General features: G+C 42.7%; 1 pseudogene; it reads right to left on the bottom strand.

The window, feature by feature from the left end:
- LOC106584310 (replication factor C subunit 4-like) lies at positions 1-16,489 on the bottom strand (annotated as a pseudogene).
- Positions 16,490-17,584: the final 1,095 nt, after the last annotated feature.

The raw sequence follows: 17,584 nt of genomic DNA, 5'->3' as shown, positions 1-17,584 counted from the left end.
TGCATGTCTGCAAAGAAGCATCCATATCTTTATTGATAAAATATGGTTACATGTGTTTTTTTCCTAACTGACTCAAAAACCCAGATGTGAAATCACAGTACTTTAATGAAACTGACCCCTGAAGTATGACAGCACTGATTAACAAATACAGTATTCAAAGGAAAATATTTAGATTAATGAGTAAAAACATAAAAAAAAGCAGTTGGTTAGGATGTATACGTAGAGGAATGGTTCATAAAGAGAGGCGAGGTTGTAGGGTCAGTTACTCTGGGTGGATTGCTGCAAGATCACAGACTCAGCAGGTACTCATCTGCACCATCCACTTATCAACCACCTGGAAGTGGAAGAAAAATCAATAAGTCACTACTACTGTAGGCATCGTAATCACAACATTATTGAAAGAATATTATTACCACAATGCAAGTTATGCCCTTTTGAAACACCTACTGCCATCTTTTCCGTGACGGCAGACTTCTGATTGTCATTCAGCTCTTCCTCTATGATGGCTTCGTGTAACTGGTTGATGATCTGTGTGGCGGCATAGCCTTCATCTACCATGTTCTGTAAGTGGCAGAATGGCCTGGTGAATAGTCTGAGAGCAGTATACGAAACATTAAGAACACCTTCCTAATATTTAGTTGCACCCCCTTTTCCCCTCAGAACAGCCTCAACTCGTTGGGGCATGGACTCTACAAGGTGTTGAAAGCATTCTACAGTGATGCTGTCCCATGTTGTCTCCAATGCTTCCCACAGTTGTGTCAAGTTAAATGGATGTCCTTTGGCTGGTGGAACATTCTTGATACACGCGGGAAACTGTTGAGCGTGAAAAGAACTGCAAAGCTGCTGGGTTTAACACAAACCGGTGCACCTGGCACCTACTACCATACCCTGTTCAAAGGCACTTAAATATTTAGTATTTCCCATTCATACATACACAATCCATGTCTCAATTGTCTCAAGGCTTAAAAATCATTCTTTAACCTGTCCCCCTCACCTTCATCTACACTGATTGAAGTGGATTTAACAAGTGACATCAATAAGGGATCATAGCTTTCACCTGGTCAGTCTGTCATGGAAAGGAGTTCTTTGTGTTTTGCACACTCAGTATAGATCCATATGTATTGAAGGAGCAATAGAAAACCAATGTACATACCCAAACAGCAATCTCTAGTTTTTCAAATGTGCCCTTATAACAGATTTTAAGCAAATTGTAGATCATCTTGGGGGGAACAACCTTAAAAAGATGAATGTGAGCATGGTCAGCAAACGTTTGATACCTCTCCATTGACAGGATTGCACACGTGTGTAATACAGCTAAAGCGCTCACCCCTGCTATCTCTATGACCGCGCTCTCCGTGATCTCATTATCTGTGTTCAGCCGTGCAGCACTTTGAAGAAAGGTTATGGCTTTTCTCAGATCCCCCTCTGAAACCGTCACCAACGCTGCAATTCCCTGCAGGAAAACAGAATTTAAGGACGATGGAAGATGATTCATTTAAGTAAAAAGGTGTGCGCAGAGCATTTCTTTGTAAAAATACTATTTCAAAGACATTTGCCAGTTTGCAATCCTCACCTCCTTCGAGTACTTGAGATTCTCCTTGTAACAGATTTCTAGCAGGCGCTCTTCTTGGACCTGATTGGCAAGAGGTTTGAAGCGGAATTTAGAGCATCTGGATGTCAAGGCTCAATAATCCTGAAAATCAAATCGCATTCAAGTTGAGTTAGCTTAGCAACAGATTTAACATTTATTACAGCATGTTGTAAAGTGTCTTTAAGAGTTTGTATTGTTATGTAATGGACTCCCAAACCACCCCCCAATATTAATGTCATATTCTAGTGTGCCTCGAGTCTGAAACCCAGTTGACCTGCTGACATAGTTACAGAGACAGAAGCGGGTGGTCCGGGACTCCTTCTCCATGGTACGTCTGAAAGCAGCCTGAGCAGCGTTGGTCATTGAGTCAGCCTCATCCAGGATGATGATCTTAAAGGGTGGGCATGGTTTCCCACTGTCAGAGGTAAGGAAGGGAAAGAAACTAATATCATCATTTAACATGAACAAGATGCTGACAGTTATATGGGGTAAGGAAAGGTCATGCATTATATGATCTGATGTGTAGATTGAGCTTGCGATGTGTGTGTGTGTGTGTGTGTAATGAAGGGTAACCCTTTACACTTGTGGAAATTGGCCAATATGGATAGGGCTAAATTGAAATGTTTCTTACAGAACAAATAAATGTATTATAAAATGGTAGCAATTGTAAGGGAACAGTTTAGAGATTATGGCAAAATTATTAGACAAAGGTGAGGACAACAGCTCACCTGACAAGACTGAATCCAAACATTACACTGTTGATTTCATGCCTTTTACATCTATTTTTAGTTGATAATGAAATCCCAAAATTCTTCAGGTGATTTTTATTTTGCCCCCCAATTTGAGCAAAAGAAATATTACATTTTTATTTGTTGAAAATAAAAATGTAAAAAGACCAGCAAATCAGCTCCAATTGATTTAAAAAAAAAAAACTGTTCCAAAGTATTACCACGCATAATAGAAAGATACATGTGTATAGATTTACATACAGTGTACGCAAGGTTTGAAGTGATTATGTTTTAGTCATCTGTTTGGGCTTCTTCGGTCAATTTGCAGTCTACAAATGATTTGTAATTATGTTCCAGCCCCCTGACAATCCCCTCAACAAAAAATAAATAAATTACATTTGTTTTTAAATTGGCCCGCAGCTGAATCTAATTGATGATCCCTGAGCTAAGTTCTAAACACAATATTACAGTGTTAGGCGTTCACAATGCAATTCACGAAAACAGATCATACATTTTGGCGTGCATAGAAAGGAGTCATGAGTGCATTCCGGTGCGGATTTTCTTCACAATAGAGAAACATAGGCTTATTCTGTTCAGAACAACCCAGAGTACGACGACATGTCATCTTGTACATCAAACAGTGATCATAAACGTTGACATTGTATATGACATGAGTTTTATGATTTGGAATGTGTCAAGTGCACATTTGGTATTTGGTTTGCTTGTTTGACATCAAAGAGACATTTATTATAATCCTCAGTCTCATCTTTCAAAATACATAAATTTACAGCATTTCCCACACTCAAACGAAAACATTTTTCGTTAAAGTTGGCAAATTAGCAGGAGGGATGTGGGCAAGTTCTTGTCGTGCGAGGTGCTCAAGTTCAGAACGGCTGTCCGTCAAAACCCATACAGAGCTGTGAAGCGCAGAGCCAGAGTTGTATAGCATGTTACTGTTGATGGATTCTGTCAAAATGTAACATGTTTTATGTTAAACTAGTTTGTTTGTATCTTGTGTAGTGAATGATTACTGGAGTTTAGGCCATGAAACTTTGTGTATGCTAATTTAGAAAATGTTGTCCTAATCAGATAAGAGGCAATTGCCCAGGATTAGAGAGCAGGGTCAGGCCCAGAACACAAGATGGACGGGGATTCTGACATCAAAGCGGACCATTGACATTCCACAGGGGAGCAGGAGGGAAACTCATTGGGGTCATAAAATGTATAGCTGAGGAGGTGAGACCTACAAGAGGGGGGTGACCGAAAGGAGGGAAGAATATAAAATGTGTTATGAACTTTCTAAATGCAGGGACTCTTGACTGTATCCTTGGTATTAAACACTTGAAACTTCAAGCTTTTAGTCTCAATTCCTTATTGCAGAGGTTCCAATAGCATTTTTCTTTTTAACACTGTACAGCGACTGCGTTTCAATTAAGGCTGTTTATCAGTGCCCAAATATGACATTTTTAACCCGTATACAGGTACGAGAGTGTAAAGAGTTAAGGAAACTTGTACTTGCTCAGTGCGGTGTCCTGCTACAGTCAGCTGGGCAAATGTCTTGACTTTCTCTGACCACCTGAATCCCTCTCTCATCAGAGGCGTTCAGCTCCAGGACTCTGTCGGTACAGCTCTGGCCTGTGGAGAGGAACAGACAGGGAAAACTGACTGGTGTATACAACCACTGTACAGCTGAAACCCACAAACGCAGTGTTTGCATAAATTGGGAGTTGGCATGCAGTAATCTGTAAAGCTGGTGAGTCACTCTCACCCATAAAGTTCCCTGGCTGCAGCCAGGATGGTGGACGTCTTTCCTGTTCCAGGTGGTCCATAGAACAGCAGATTGGGGAGCTGCAACGGAGATTAAATAATATAAGGTGTCCAATCAAAAATGTATATTTTGAGCAATGGGTCAAATAATGTTAATTGTGAAGATAATCCTTTAAGAAAACCAATGATCCAAACCTCATGTTTCTATCATAATCCATTCAATTTTGGGGGGAGTTTTTACCATTGTAGGATGGTCAAAATTAGTGCGACTTAAATTAAGGCTACCTGACAGACTTAGTATTGAACTCATCTTCTCAAATCCAGAGGACAAGAAACAATAGATAGTAACTGACTACGTGTTCTCGCATACCCCTAGAGCATCGAGCCAGCGGGGTGGTGGCACTGGAATCCTCATCTCTCCCAAGTGGACATTCTCTCTTTCTCCCCTGACCCATCTGTCTATCTCCTCATTTGAATTCCATGCTGTCACAGTTACCAGCCCTTTCAAGTTTAACATCCTTATCATTTATCGCCCTCCAGGTTCCCTTGGAGAGTTCATCAATGAGCTTGACGCCTTGATAAGTTCCTTTCCTGAGGATGGCTCACCTCTCCCAGTTCTGGGTGACTTTAACCTCCCCACGTCTACCTTCGACTCATTCCTCTCTGCCTCCTTCTTTCCACTCCTCTCCTCTTTCGACCTCACCCTCTCACCTTCCCCCCCTACTCACAAGGCAGGCAATACGCTTGACCTCATCTTTACTAGATGCTGTTCTTCCACTAATCTCATTGCAACTCCCCTCCAAGTCTCCGACCACTACCTTGTATCCTTTTCCCTCTCGCTCTCATCCAACACTTCTCACTCTGCCCCTAATCGGATGGTATTGCGCCGTCCCAACCTTCGCTCTCTCTCTCCCGCTACTCTCTCCTCTTCCATCCTATCATCTCTTCCCTCTGCTCAAACCTTCTCCAAACTATCTCCTGATTCTGCCTCCTCAACCCTCCTCTCCTCCCTCTCTGCATCCTTTGATTTCCTCTGTCCCCTATCCTCCAGGCCGGCTCGGTCCTCCCCTCCTGCTCCGTGGCTCGACGACTCACTGCGAGCTCACAGAACAGGGCTCCGGGCAGCCGAGCGGAAATGGAGGAAAACTCGCCTCCCTGCGGACCTGGCATCCTTTCACTCCCTCCTCTCTACATTTTCCTCTTCTGTCTCTGCTGCTAAAGCCACTTTCTACCACTCTAAACTCCAAGCATCTGCCTCTAACCCTAGGAAGCTCTTTGCTACCTTCTCCCTCCTGAATCCCCCCCCTCCTCCCTCTCTGCGGATGACTTCGTCAACCATTTTGAAAAGAAGGTTGACGACATCCGATCCTCGTTTGCTAAGTCAAACGACACTGCTGGTCCTGCTCACACTGCCCTACCCTGTGCTTTGACCTCTTTCTCCCCTCTCTCTCCAGATGAAATCTCGCGTCTTGTGACGGCCGGCCGCCCAACAACCTGCCCACTTGACCCTATCCCCTCCTCTCTTCTCCAGACCATTTCCGGAGACCTTCTCCCCTACCTCACCTCGCTCATCCTTGACCGCTGGCTACGTCCCTTCCGTCTTCAAGAGAGCGAGAGTTGCACCCCTTCTGAAAAAACCTACACTCGATCCCTCCGATGTCAACAACTACAGACCAGTATCCCTTCTCTCCTTTCTCTCCAAAACTCTTGAACGTGCCGTCCTTGGCCAGCTCTCTTGCTATCTCTCTCAGAATGACCTTCTTGATCCTAATCAGTCAGGTTTCAAGACTGGGCATTCAACTGAGACTGCTCTTCTCTGTGTCACGGAGGCTCTCCGCACTGCTAAAGCTAACTCTCTCTCCTCTGCTCTCATCCTTCTAGACCTATCTGCTGCCTTTGATACCGTGAACCATCAGATCCTCCTCTCCACCCTCTCCGAGCTGGGCATCTCCAGCACCGCGCACGCTTGGATTGCGTCCTACCTGACAGGTCGCTCCTACCAGGTGGCGTGGCGAGAATCTGTCTCCGCACCACGTGCTCTCACCACTGGTGTCCCCCAGGGCTCTGTTCTTGGCCCACTCCTATTCTCGCTATACACCAAGTCACTTGGCTCTGTCATATCCTCACATGGTCTCTCATATCATTGCTATGCAGATGACACACAATTAATCTTCTCCTTTCCCCCTTCTGACAACCAGGTGGCGAATCGCATCTCTGCATGTCTGGCAGACATATCAGTGTGGATGACGGATCACCACCTCAAACTGAACCTCGGCAAGACGGAGCTGCTCTTCCTCCCGGGGAAGGACTGCCCGTTCCATGATCTCGCCATCACGGTTGACAACTCCATTGTGTCCTCCTCCCAGAGTGCTAAGAGCCTTGGCGTGACCCTGGACAACACCCTGTCGTTCTCCACCAACATCAAGGCGGTGACCCGATCCTGTAGGTTCATGCTCTACAACATTCGCAGAATACGACCCTGCCTCACACAGGAAGCGGCGCAGGTCCTAATCCAGGCACTTGTCATCTCCCGTCTGGATTATTGCAACTCGCTGTTGGCTGGGCTCCCTGCCTGTGCCATTAAACCCCTACAACTCACCCAGAACGCCGCAGCCCGTCTGGTGTTCAACCTTCCCAAGTTCTCTCACGTCACCCCGCTCCTCCGCTCTCTCCACTGGCTTCCAGTCGAAGCTCGCATCCGCTACAAGACCATGGTGCTTGCCTACGGAGCTGTGAGGGGAACGGCACCTCCGTACCTTCAGGCTCTGATCAGGCCCTACACCCAAACGAGGGCACTCCGTTCATCCACCTCTGGCCTGCTCGCCTCCCTACCTCTGAGGAAGCACAGTTCCCGCTCAGCCCAGTCAAAACTGTTCGCTGCTCTGGCACCCCAATGGTGGAACAAGCTCCCTCATGACGCCAGGACAGCGGAGTCAATCACCACCTTCCGGAGACACCTGAAATCCCACCTCTTCAAGGAATACCTGGGATAGGATAAAGTAATCCTTCTAACCCCCCCCTTAAAAGATTTAGATGCACTATTGTAAAGTGGTTGTTCCACTGGATATTATAAGGTGAATGCACCAATTTGTAAGTCGCTCTGGATAAGAGCGTCTGCTAAATGACTAAAATGTAAAAAATGTAAAATGTAACAGTAGTAACAGTTCAAACCCACGGTTTGGTACATATTGCGGTTTTGGGGTCACGGTGCGGTTTTGGGGTCGTGGTTCGGTTTAGCAGGAAAATGAAATGCCAACAGGTACAGGAATATATCATGAGCCATATAACATAGGGCCTTATTAAATTATTATATAAATGTATATTGTTTGCCTAATTCCATTTTGTTTTTCCAGGTTTTTCCCTGTTTGTCAGGGTTTCACACTCAGAAATAACACAAAATGTCAGGTTCTATGTCCACAATGCTTAAACCACATCAGGAGACCATTTGAGGTCTGGGAAAAATATAAGAAATGTACATTTTTTTGGGTGTAGATATACCATTTAATTTAGGTAAACACCAGCAAGAGCCCTGCTTGGTAGCAGTGTTTCTGTAGCACACGTGATCGCAAATCACCACTGGAGTGAAGCAAATAATCATGATATCATTCTGTCAGGTATGCATAGGCTACTTTGTAGTTAACATTTAATTGAGAAGGTTTTTGGGAAAGCCTTTCCATCTACCAGAAGACTGTTGTTATTAACATAATCGCTAAGGGCTACACCGTGGCAGACAAACACACAGATAGGGGCATTCCAGCACCGTTGCCTCTTCAAAAAGTTGAAGAAAAATAAGAATGACTTATCCATTTTGTTCATGTGTTATCGTCAGCAAATTAATTCATGTTCTAATAAATTCAATACATTTAGTTGCTTTCCTACTAAGTTAAATACATTTTTGCCTCTACTGGGAAGCCAAAATGTTCCCAAAGTGGAGATTTAAATGATGAGGATCCTCCAATTCTTGTTTATCGACCCCACCACTCACCATCGTAGAAAACTAGTTTCCGGCTGCGCCTCCCAAAAGGAAAGTATGAAATTAAGCAATTGAGATTATAATTACAACGTGCACATAGGCTATTCCGTTAAAATATTTAGAGCCTACAATGTTTTTTAAGCTCAGATTTACAGTACTAAAAAGAGGCATACACTGCAGTTTAGATGTTTTATCTATTTATTCATCCATTCGTGTTCACAGTGCAGACCAAACAGAGGTCCACAAAAAGAATGGTTCGGTACTAATATGTGTACCGTTACACTCCTATAAGATAGATTTAGGACATGATATGTAGTATTTTCATATTTTAGTATACGTAGTTCATATTAATACGAAGTTCCTGTTCTTTTTCGAAGACTACTCACAAAAACATCTGTGAAACGTCAGAGCACTGAGTGTACCCCAAGCGTTTAATTTTCAAAGCCTTTTACATTTAATTCAGCTCATGTCATGCTAATTTTGCCATTTGTGAAACAACTTGAAGATGACGACCATAAAATGTAAAATCATCAAAAGTTTGTGATTATGCTGAAATGCTCCGTCAACAAAGCTCAACGCTTATTATCGGATGTACAGTTGAAGTCGGAAGTTGGGGCGGCAGGTAGCTTAGTGGTTAGAGCATTGGACTAGTAACCGGAAGGTTGCAAGATCGAATCCCCGAGCTGACAAGGTAAAAATATGTCGTTCTGCCCCTGAACAAGGCAGTTAACCCATTGTTCCTAGGCCGTCATTGAAAATAAGAATGTTCTTAACTGACTTGCCTAGTTAAATAAAGGTAAAAAATATATATTTAAAAAAAAAAAAAAGTTTACATTCATTTAGGTTGGAGTCATTAAAAATAGTTTTTCAACAACTCCACAAAAGTATTGTTAAACTATAGTTTTGGCAAGTCGGTTAAGACATCTACTTTGTGCATGACACAAATAATTTTCCCAACAATTGTTTACAGACAGATTATTTCGCTGTATCACAATTCCAGTGGGTCAGAAGTTTACATACACTAAGTTGACTGTGCCTTTAAACAGTTTGGAAAAATCCAGAAAATGATGTCATGGCTTTAGAAGTTTCTGATAGGCTATTTGACATCATTTGAGTCAATAGGAGATGTACCTGTGGATGCATTTCAAGGCCTACCTTCAAACTCAGTGCCTCTTTGCTTGACATCATGGGAAAATCAAAAGAAATCAGCCAAGACCTCAGAAAAAAAAATTGTAGACCTCCACAAGTCTTTTTCATCCTTGGGAGCAATTTCCAAATGCCTGAAGGTACCACGTTCATCTGTACAAAACATAGTATAAACACCATGGGACCACGGTAGCCGTCATACCGCTCAGGAAGGAGACGCGTTCTGTCTCCTAGAGATGAACGTACTTTGGTGCGAAAAGTGCAAATCAATCCCAGAACAGCAGCAAAGGACCTTGTGAAGATTCTGGAGGAAACAGGCACAAAATTATCTATATCCACAGTAAAACGAGTCCTATATCGACATAACCTGAAAGGCCGCTCAGCAAGGAAGGAGCCACTGCTACAAAACCGCCATAAAAAGCCAGACTACGGTTTGCAACTACACATGGGGACAAAGATCATACTTTTGGGAGAAATGTCCTCTGGTCTGATGAAACAAAGGTAGAACTGTTTGGCCATGATGACCATCGTTATGTTTGTAGGGGGAAAAAAATGGGGAGGATTGCAAGCCGAAGAACACCATCCCAACCATGCAGCATGGAGGTGGCAGCATCATGTTGTGGGGGTGCTTTGCTGCAGGAGGGACAGGTGCAGGTCAAAAAAAAATAGATGGCATCATGAGGATGGAAAATGATGTGGACATATTGAAGCAACATCTCAAGACATCAGTCAGGAAGTTAAAGCTTGGTCGCAAAAGGGTCTTCCAAATGGACAATGACCCCAAGCATAGTTCCAAAGTTGTGGCAAAATGGCTTAAGGACAACAAAGTCAAGGTATTGGAGTGGCCATCACAAAGCCCTGACCTCAATCCCATAGAAAAGTTGTGGGCAGAACTGAAAAAGCATGTGTGAGTGTGGCGGATGAATCAGAATTAGTTGGGTAACAGATAATTAAGATGTTTTATTTGCATAATATGCTTATGTGAGATACTTGTCATTAGAATGTATCCCTTTGGACTCTGGTGTTGGCAGTGGCACTTTTCCCTTAGCTAGGGCTCAGTCACTTGGGGCCCAGAGGGGAGAGGTCAGGCTTGTCTTTCACATGTCCCTGGTGCTATGCAGAATATCAGAAAGGGAAGAGGACAGAATGGAACATTGTCTTCCTATGTGAATGTGTCTTTACCTATTCTTAAACCATGTGAAGGGATGGAGTGATTAATGTGGAACCAATTATTTGTCTCCACAATGTCTGTGCGCAAGTCACTCCCCTCAGTGAGCTTGTCCAGGAGTGGGATCAAGAGGGGGTTTACTTGAGATGGGAGTATCTAGAGTCCTCAATTGATTTATGCCATTGGATGAGATGGTGTTTTTTGTGCTATGAAGTACCAGGAACGAGATTAGAACATCGTCTTAGGGACCAAACTGAACGATAATTTATAGCGAATGCTATCTGGCTAAGGGATACTCCTTTCTCAATTATAAAGTCCCTTTGTGAACTGTTCCTAAGATCTGTGGTTTGTCATGTATGTTGAGAGGGGTGTATAAAAGATCTTTGTACTTTTGTGTTGACACTTTCAATGATTCATTAGAGATAGCCCATCATTGAAAGTCAAGGGCTTTTGCAAAGCTCTTAATTATTAAAGATGTAGTTTAAGTATAACTGACTGGTGTGTGAAGTTTGTAACTCTCCTCATTTGGTAATGCAGAAATTGGCCACCACAGTGAGCAAGGAGGCCTACAAACCTGACTCAGTTAGACCAGCTGTCAGGAGGAATGGGCCAAAATTCACCCAACTTGTTGTGGGAAGCTTGTGGAAGGCTACCTGAAATGTTTGACCCAAGTTAAACAATTTAAAGGCAATGCTACCAAATACTAATTATGTATATGTAAACTTCTGACCCACTGGGAATGTGATGAAAGAAATAAAAGCTGAAATAAGTGTCAGATTAAATGTCAGGAATTGTGAAAAACTGAGTTTAAAATGTATTTGGCTAAGGTGTATGTAAACTTCCAACTTCAACTGTATAAGGTTCCAACTTTTTGGATATAATGGTAATGATGTGTTAAAGAAAGACCCCACTGAACGATTCAGAACATGAAGAACCATGTCTTGGTAAAATGTATTTTATAACATAAGGAAGTGAAATGTCATCACAAACATGCATTTTCATCCACTCTGGGCATATGTAAAATTCAAACAGAACCCCCAGCAGACAGCATTTACCTTTGACTACTCATGTGTCTCTCTCATGGATCTGAAGAGGGTACTTACATCAGCGCCCTCTATAGTCTTCTTCAGCACTGCAACCACCTCCTCTTGAAACGCCACCTCTTCCATACATTTTGGTCTACTGTAAACAGCCAAACAATGGATTTCAGTGTGCAGTTGATCATATTAACGCAGGGTTTTCTTTCTGACTAAACATAGCAAGCTACTTATCACCAAGATATTTGCCTGCAGCTGCATGAAATAATATTATTATTTGTTCACCTTTATTTAACCAGGTAACGGTAGGCCAGCTGAGAACAAGTTCTCATTTACAACTGCGACCTGGCAGTTTAAGGGAAAATAGCAACTGTTCATTGTGTGTCCGGATTTTCATTTTATGAAGAAAGATTCACAAGGGCTTACATTACAGCCGCTGAGAAATTGAACTTACTATTTCTCAACCCAGGGGACAGACTTCTGCTTCTTCTCTCCACTGGTCCCGGCACCTTTCTCTTTCAGAGGTCTGGTGCCTTGAGTAAATGTTCCTTTCAAAAACGCCTGCATGGCTCTTCTTTGAAAATAGGATTTAGAAAACAGACCACTGAGCAATACTTGCGTGTCAGAGGGCGACGTTCTCTTTCTTTGACAAGCAAGCTAGCTACCTAGCTGGCTAAACAATAACAACCACCACTTAGCGAGATCCCAGAACAGTTTGCAAGTAAGTTAGTTACTGATTATCAGTTGCTATAAAGCTTTAGCAATAAGAATGAACGTACATAAAGTTACTCGAAAAAAATACTTTACCCCGTTATAAAGAAATAGTTACCTGTACCTAGATAAAATGCGTTAACATTCGAACTGTGTTAGTTGTTCAAATGTGTGGTAGATTTCCCGCCCTGATGAAGATGCGACGCCCTTTTTTCGTCTAGGACTTCAATATTTTCCCTCCAATCAGAGAGTTCTTCTCTGGTATAATTATAATGGTGTTCGCTACCTACTGTGCGGGTAGATAATAAACAGCCCCAAAAGTAAATAACGCGTGGTAAAAAATATTCATACAAACTATCAGAAATAATGCTAAACTAATCAACTTGTTTTTCCGTTAAAATTAAAAATCAGGTCCTTACACAGACTCAGATGAATCCTGTGACGGCGGGACATTTTCTGGTGACAGTAGTCCGTGCAGTGCTTCTGCCATGAAGTCTTGGAGCCCCAAAAACGTTTTGTCTACAATTTTGTCCAGCTTATTGGACTCTTGTGCAGTACAATTAATAACTGTGGCTATAAACGCTACAAAATCCACCTTCTTCACAATGAGTATATCCAGATCACTTCTTCAGTATGTGGCCTCTTGCCCCTTCACCGCCACCACATAGGAGATCTGCTGTACAGCCCTGATCCTTGACACCTCGACCTCTTGCACACAAATAAGGGACTCAAGGAAGTCCAGAGTATGATCTGCTCCACAGTTGCAACATTTTCCATTCACAGATTCTTTAATAACATACTTCTCCCGTCTGCAAACATTTGACAAGTGGCCATATCTTTTACAATCCCCACAGCAAATGCTCTCAATGCACACCTCACATATCCAAGTTTCCTCTAGCTCTCGAAAACTCTAGGCAGCATTCTGCCTTGCAATCCTTCTCCCTATAGTTCTCAGCCATTAGCTTCCCCCACGATTGCCTAATGTGAAGTAGGATACAATCCCAACACTGTTTTAACATTTAGAAATGTCAATAATCTTCACTCGTGATACGGCTTTCGAAAAAACATATGGCTCTTAACTTTCTTCAATGAGAAAGAATCCTTAAAATAAAAAAAGATACACTTACTCTAGCAGTTTTGCACAGGCTGCAGAGCCATACAGCTGTGGATGCCTCCGTCTGATGAAACTACACTTCCGCTACACTTATTATGCTCATACACAGGTGTTTCAGAGCATACTAAATAGCTAATTAGCACAGGAGGTTGCCTATTGTATTCTGTCTGTTTTCTGTAAACAAGCACTGTAACCCTAACAAGGTGTGCATCAATTTAATCTTTCATTTTTTGAAAATTACTTCTCGCTGAAATGAAAGATAAAGTCCTTATGCTTCCAATACCAAGTGACGCGTGTTAACGTTCAGGTTGAGCGTCAGGGATTTTAACAAAACTCAACGCTACAGAAGACGCCTTCATCCAATGACTCTTATGTGTAATGTAATGGAATTGAGGGTGTTTTCACATAGTCCTCTTTAAAAAAAAACGATCTCAGTCAACTGTAAAGTGAACTCTGGGGTAGAAAAAAGCTAAATAACTCAATTGTCTTTGTATTCACACTGTCTTTGCATTTGAATGAGGATTCAACTATTTTGCCAGTTCACTTCACCTATTTTGTGGTCCAAGTCCTCTTTGCATTCACATTGCTATGTTTAGAAAGGAACCAATAACTTTTTCCAACATTCACTCAATAGACTCTGGGTTTTTACAAAGTGCAGGACAAGCCATTCCATCATAACGTGTTAACGGACAGCTAGATATACCTACTTACATTTTGGAAGATAATAGATTGCATTTAACTAAAAGATTAGACATAATAATTGTAATAATAATACATTATTAACATGTAAATATGATTGATAACAGATTAAATAGCAGTAGAATAACTGCAGGTTAAATAATGCTGTAATTAAAAATTATACACCCAATGTAGGCCCCTTTAAGCAGCTAGTATTGATTTTGTACCCTATGTTTTGATTATCACCAAATATGTTGTCTTCTCACACTATTCAAACCCCACAATTGAATAAATAACTGACGAATCTCTCTTAGCCTATAGATCACATTTTGCAAACTAATATAATCTGCACTCAAAACTTTCTGTGCATCTATAATATCCAAAAACAACGTTTTTTCCCCCGAACCTGCACATCATATTCTCTCTTTTGTGGCACCAAAGTAAGTGGGTGTTTATGCCAGAGGAAACGGTGTTGCAGTAGTCAAGTGTGTGGCGCAGGATTAATGACAAGCGAACTTGGGGAGCTTTGTGTCCACATTGCGTTAAAAAAGGGAACGGACCGAAGAATTCAAGTGAACTTAACTCAGACCACCTCTCCAGATGGTCTCAGTTCCGTTCGCTTCGGGGAAGTTCCTTTGGAGTTTTCACACTCTGCACAAAAAAAAAGGAACCAAGTGTGAAAAGACTCGGGGTCATGATCAAGGGCTAATGCCGCGTTCAGAATAACTGGGAACTCGGCAAAAACGATGGCCAACTGGGAAAAATCGTTTAACGGTCATCCGACAAGGAATTCCAAATCAGAAACTCTGACATCTTTTGCCGAGTTCAAAACAACTGGGAACTCGGATATCTCAGACTTCCGAGTATTCAAAACAACTGGGAACTCATGGAAAAAAACTAGCTGTGACTGGGAAAAATCTATTTCAATGGTCATCCAACTCCGAATTCCAACTCGGGAACTCGGGGCTTCTTTCTAGAGCTCTGACTTTCCGACCTGAAGATCAGTGACATCCTGATTTTACCTCATATTTTTCTGAGTTCCCAGTTGTTTAGAAAGCGACATTTCTAGAGCGCCTACTTTCCAACCTGAAAATCACTGAAGTCATGATTTGACATTGTTTTTTGGGGGCGTTCTAATGTCACGTTCACATGCCAGTCGGAACTAGGAAACACAGAAATTTCCGACTTGCTGATTCGTTGAACACTGCACTGTTTACAACTTATTAGCAAGTCTGACATTTAACTTTCCCAAACAAAATCGTTTTGAATGGTCATCCAACTCTGAATTCTGATGTCAGAAACTCGACCATTGTTCTATAGCTCTGACATAGCGACTTAAAGATCACTGACGCCATGATTTGACATTTTTTTTCTGAGTTCCCAGTTGTTCTGAAAGCACCATAGCTCCTTTAGCAGGCACCCTGCTCTGAAGACCAATTCAGGTCACTTTTGCCAGATCCAGTGCGCTATTCTTCTTCTTCTTCGATGAAGTTTAACAGCGGTTGGCATCCAATAAATGTTGCATTACCGCAACCTACAAGACTGGAGTTTAACTCCCTTATACTTTGATTGAATTTAAAAATAAATAAATAAACAAATACCCTACCACCGAATACTCTCAAAAAAATGAAATTAATAAATAAAACACCACCCTACTATTTAAATCCATTTAGTCCTACTTCAGGCCAACAGTCTGAAAGGACGGAACACCACCACTTAACACACTTCGCACACCCAAATACCTCTCTGCAGCTGCCACCACAACCTCAATTTTCTGCGACTTAAGTTCCATCCCTGCAGTACAGTTGATAACCATTGCTATAAATGCTAAAAATCCAATCTCAACGAAACGTACATAACTTGACGGCCTATCCCTCTGTACTGGTAGAGATCTACTACTCACACCACTCCTCTCAGGATCCCTCACCCTTGACCCGTCTTCCTCTACTTTCTTCACTGCTTCAGCATACAACACCTTCTGCACTACTCTAACCCTGGAAACCTCAACCTGCCTCTCTGGCACCGGACATTTCGGATCCCCAGCCCTATGGGCACCTCTACAATTAACACATACCACTACTTTCCCCAATGCTACACATTCCTTTGTCTCATGTCCTTCTGCACACTTCTCACACCTAGGAACCTCCCTCCTACACACTGCTGCCACATGCTCATAAGCTTGACATGTGTAACAATGTAATGTATTCGGCACAAAAGCTCATATAGGATAACTTATATGTTGGGCAAAGACTCAACATCAAAACTCAAAAGAACAAACAACGACTCATCTGTTTCACCACTCACTCCACCCTGTCTGCGTCGCACCAAACGACGAGCATCACAAACATCGGGAATCTTCTCCTTCAGTTGGTCAACTTTCACATTTACCGCTACACCAGTAATCACTCCTTTCAATGGCACCCTTTTCTTGAGAGCAAAACAATCTCTTGCCTCCAATCGTTTAACGTGGAGTGCCTGCTCCCTCTAACCAGCAGAAACACAAACAATTATCACAAGACCACTTCTGGTTACCCTCACCGATTTCACAGCACCCAACTCTGTTTTCACCCACCCTGAAACCACAAATGGATCAGCTGTCACATAACACTTCAATAGCAGGAGGGGGGAAGTCAGGCGCAGGAGACTGAGGTCCGTGAAACACACGTTTAATAAATCCTTGAAAAATGCTGCAACAAGGCAGGGTGCACAATATACACAATAGGAGAACAGCTCCAAAAATACTGAGGGACGGGACGCAGCCAGGCAACCCTAATGCCTAAAACACGCAGCGTAATAAGGAACCACAATTCCCCTAGTGCCCAAAAGGCATGACAATAAACAATCCCGCACAAATCCCAAACAAAACAGACAAACTAAATACCCCACTAATTAACTAACACAGAACAGGTGCAGACCTAAACAGACATAACCAAAAGACACAGAAACATACACTGCTCAAAAAAATAAATGGAACACTTAAACAACACAATGTAACTCCAAGTCAATCACCCTTCTCTGAAATCAAACTGTCCACTTAGGAAGCAACACTGATTGACAATACATTTCACATGCTATTGTGCAAATGGAATAGACAACAGGTGGAAATTATAGGCAATTAGCAAGACACCCCCAATAAAGGAGTGGTTCTGCAGGTGGGGACCACAGACCACTTCTCAGTTCCTATGCTGGCTGATGTTTTGGTCACTTTTGAATGCTGGCGGTGCTTTCACTCTAGTGGTAGCATGAGACGGAGTCTACAACCCACACAAGTGGCTCAGGTAGTGCAGCTCATCCAGGATGGCACATCAATGCGAGCTGTGGCAAGAAGGTTTGCTGTGTCTGTCAGCGTAGTGTCCAGAGCATGGAGGCGCTACCAAGAGACAGGCCAATACATCAGGAGACGTGGTGGAGGCTGTAGGAGGGCAACAACCCAGCAGCAGGACCGCTACCTCCGCCTTTGTGCAAGGAGGAGCAGAAGGAGCACTGCCAGAGCCCTGCAAAATGACCTCCAGCAGGCCACAAATGTGCATGTGTCTGCTCAAACGGTCAGAAACAGACTCCATGAGGGTGGTATGAGGGCCCAACGTCCACAGGTGGGGGTTGTGCTTACAGCCCAACACCGTGCAGGACGTTTGGCATTTGCCAGAGAACACCAAGATTGGCAAATTCGC

This window comes from Salmo salar, chromosome ssa23 (genome assembly GCF_905237065.1).
Source record: "Salmo salar chromosome ssa23, Ssal_v3.1, whole genome shotgun sequence".
NCBI lineage: Eukaryota > Metazoa > Chordata > Actinopteri > Salmoniformes > Salmonidae > Salmo > Salmo salar.
Note: the sequence above shows the minus strand (reverse complement) of the source record. Positions and strands in the feature narration are given on the sequence as shown.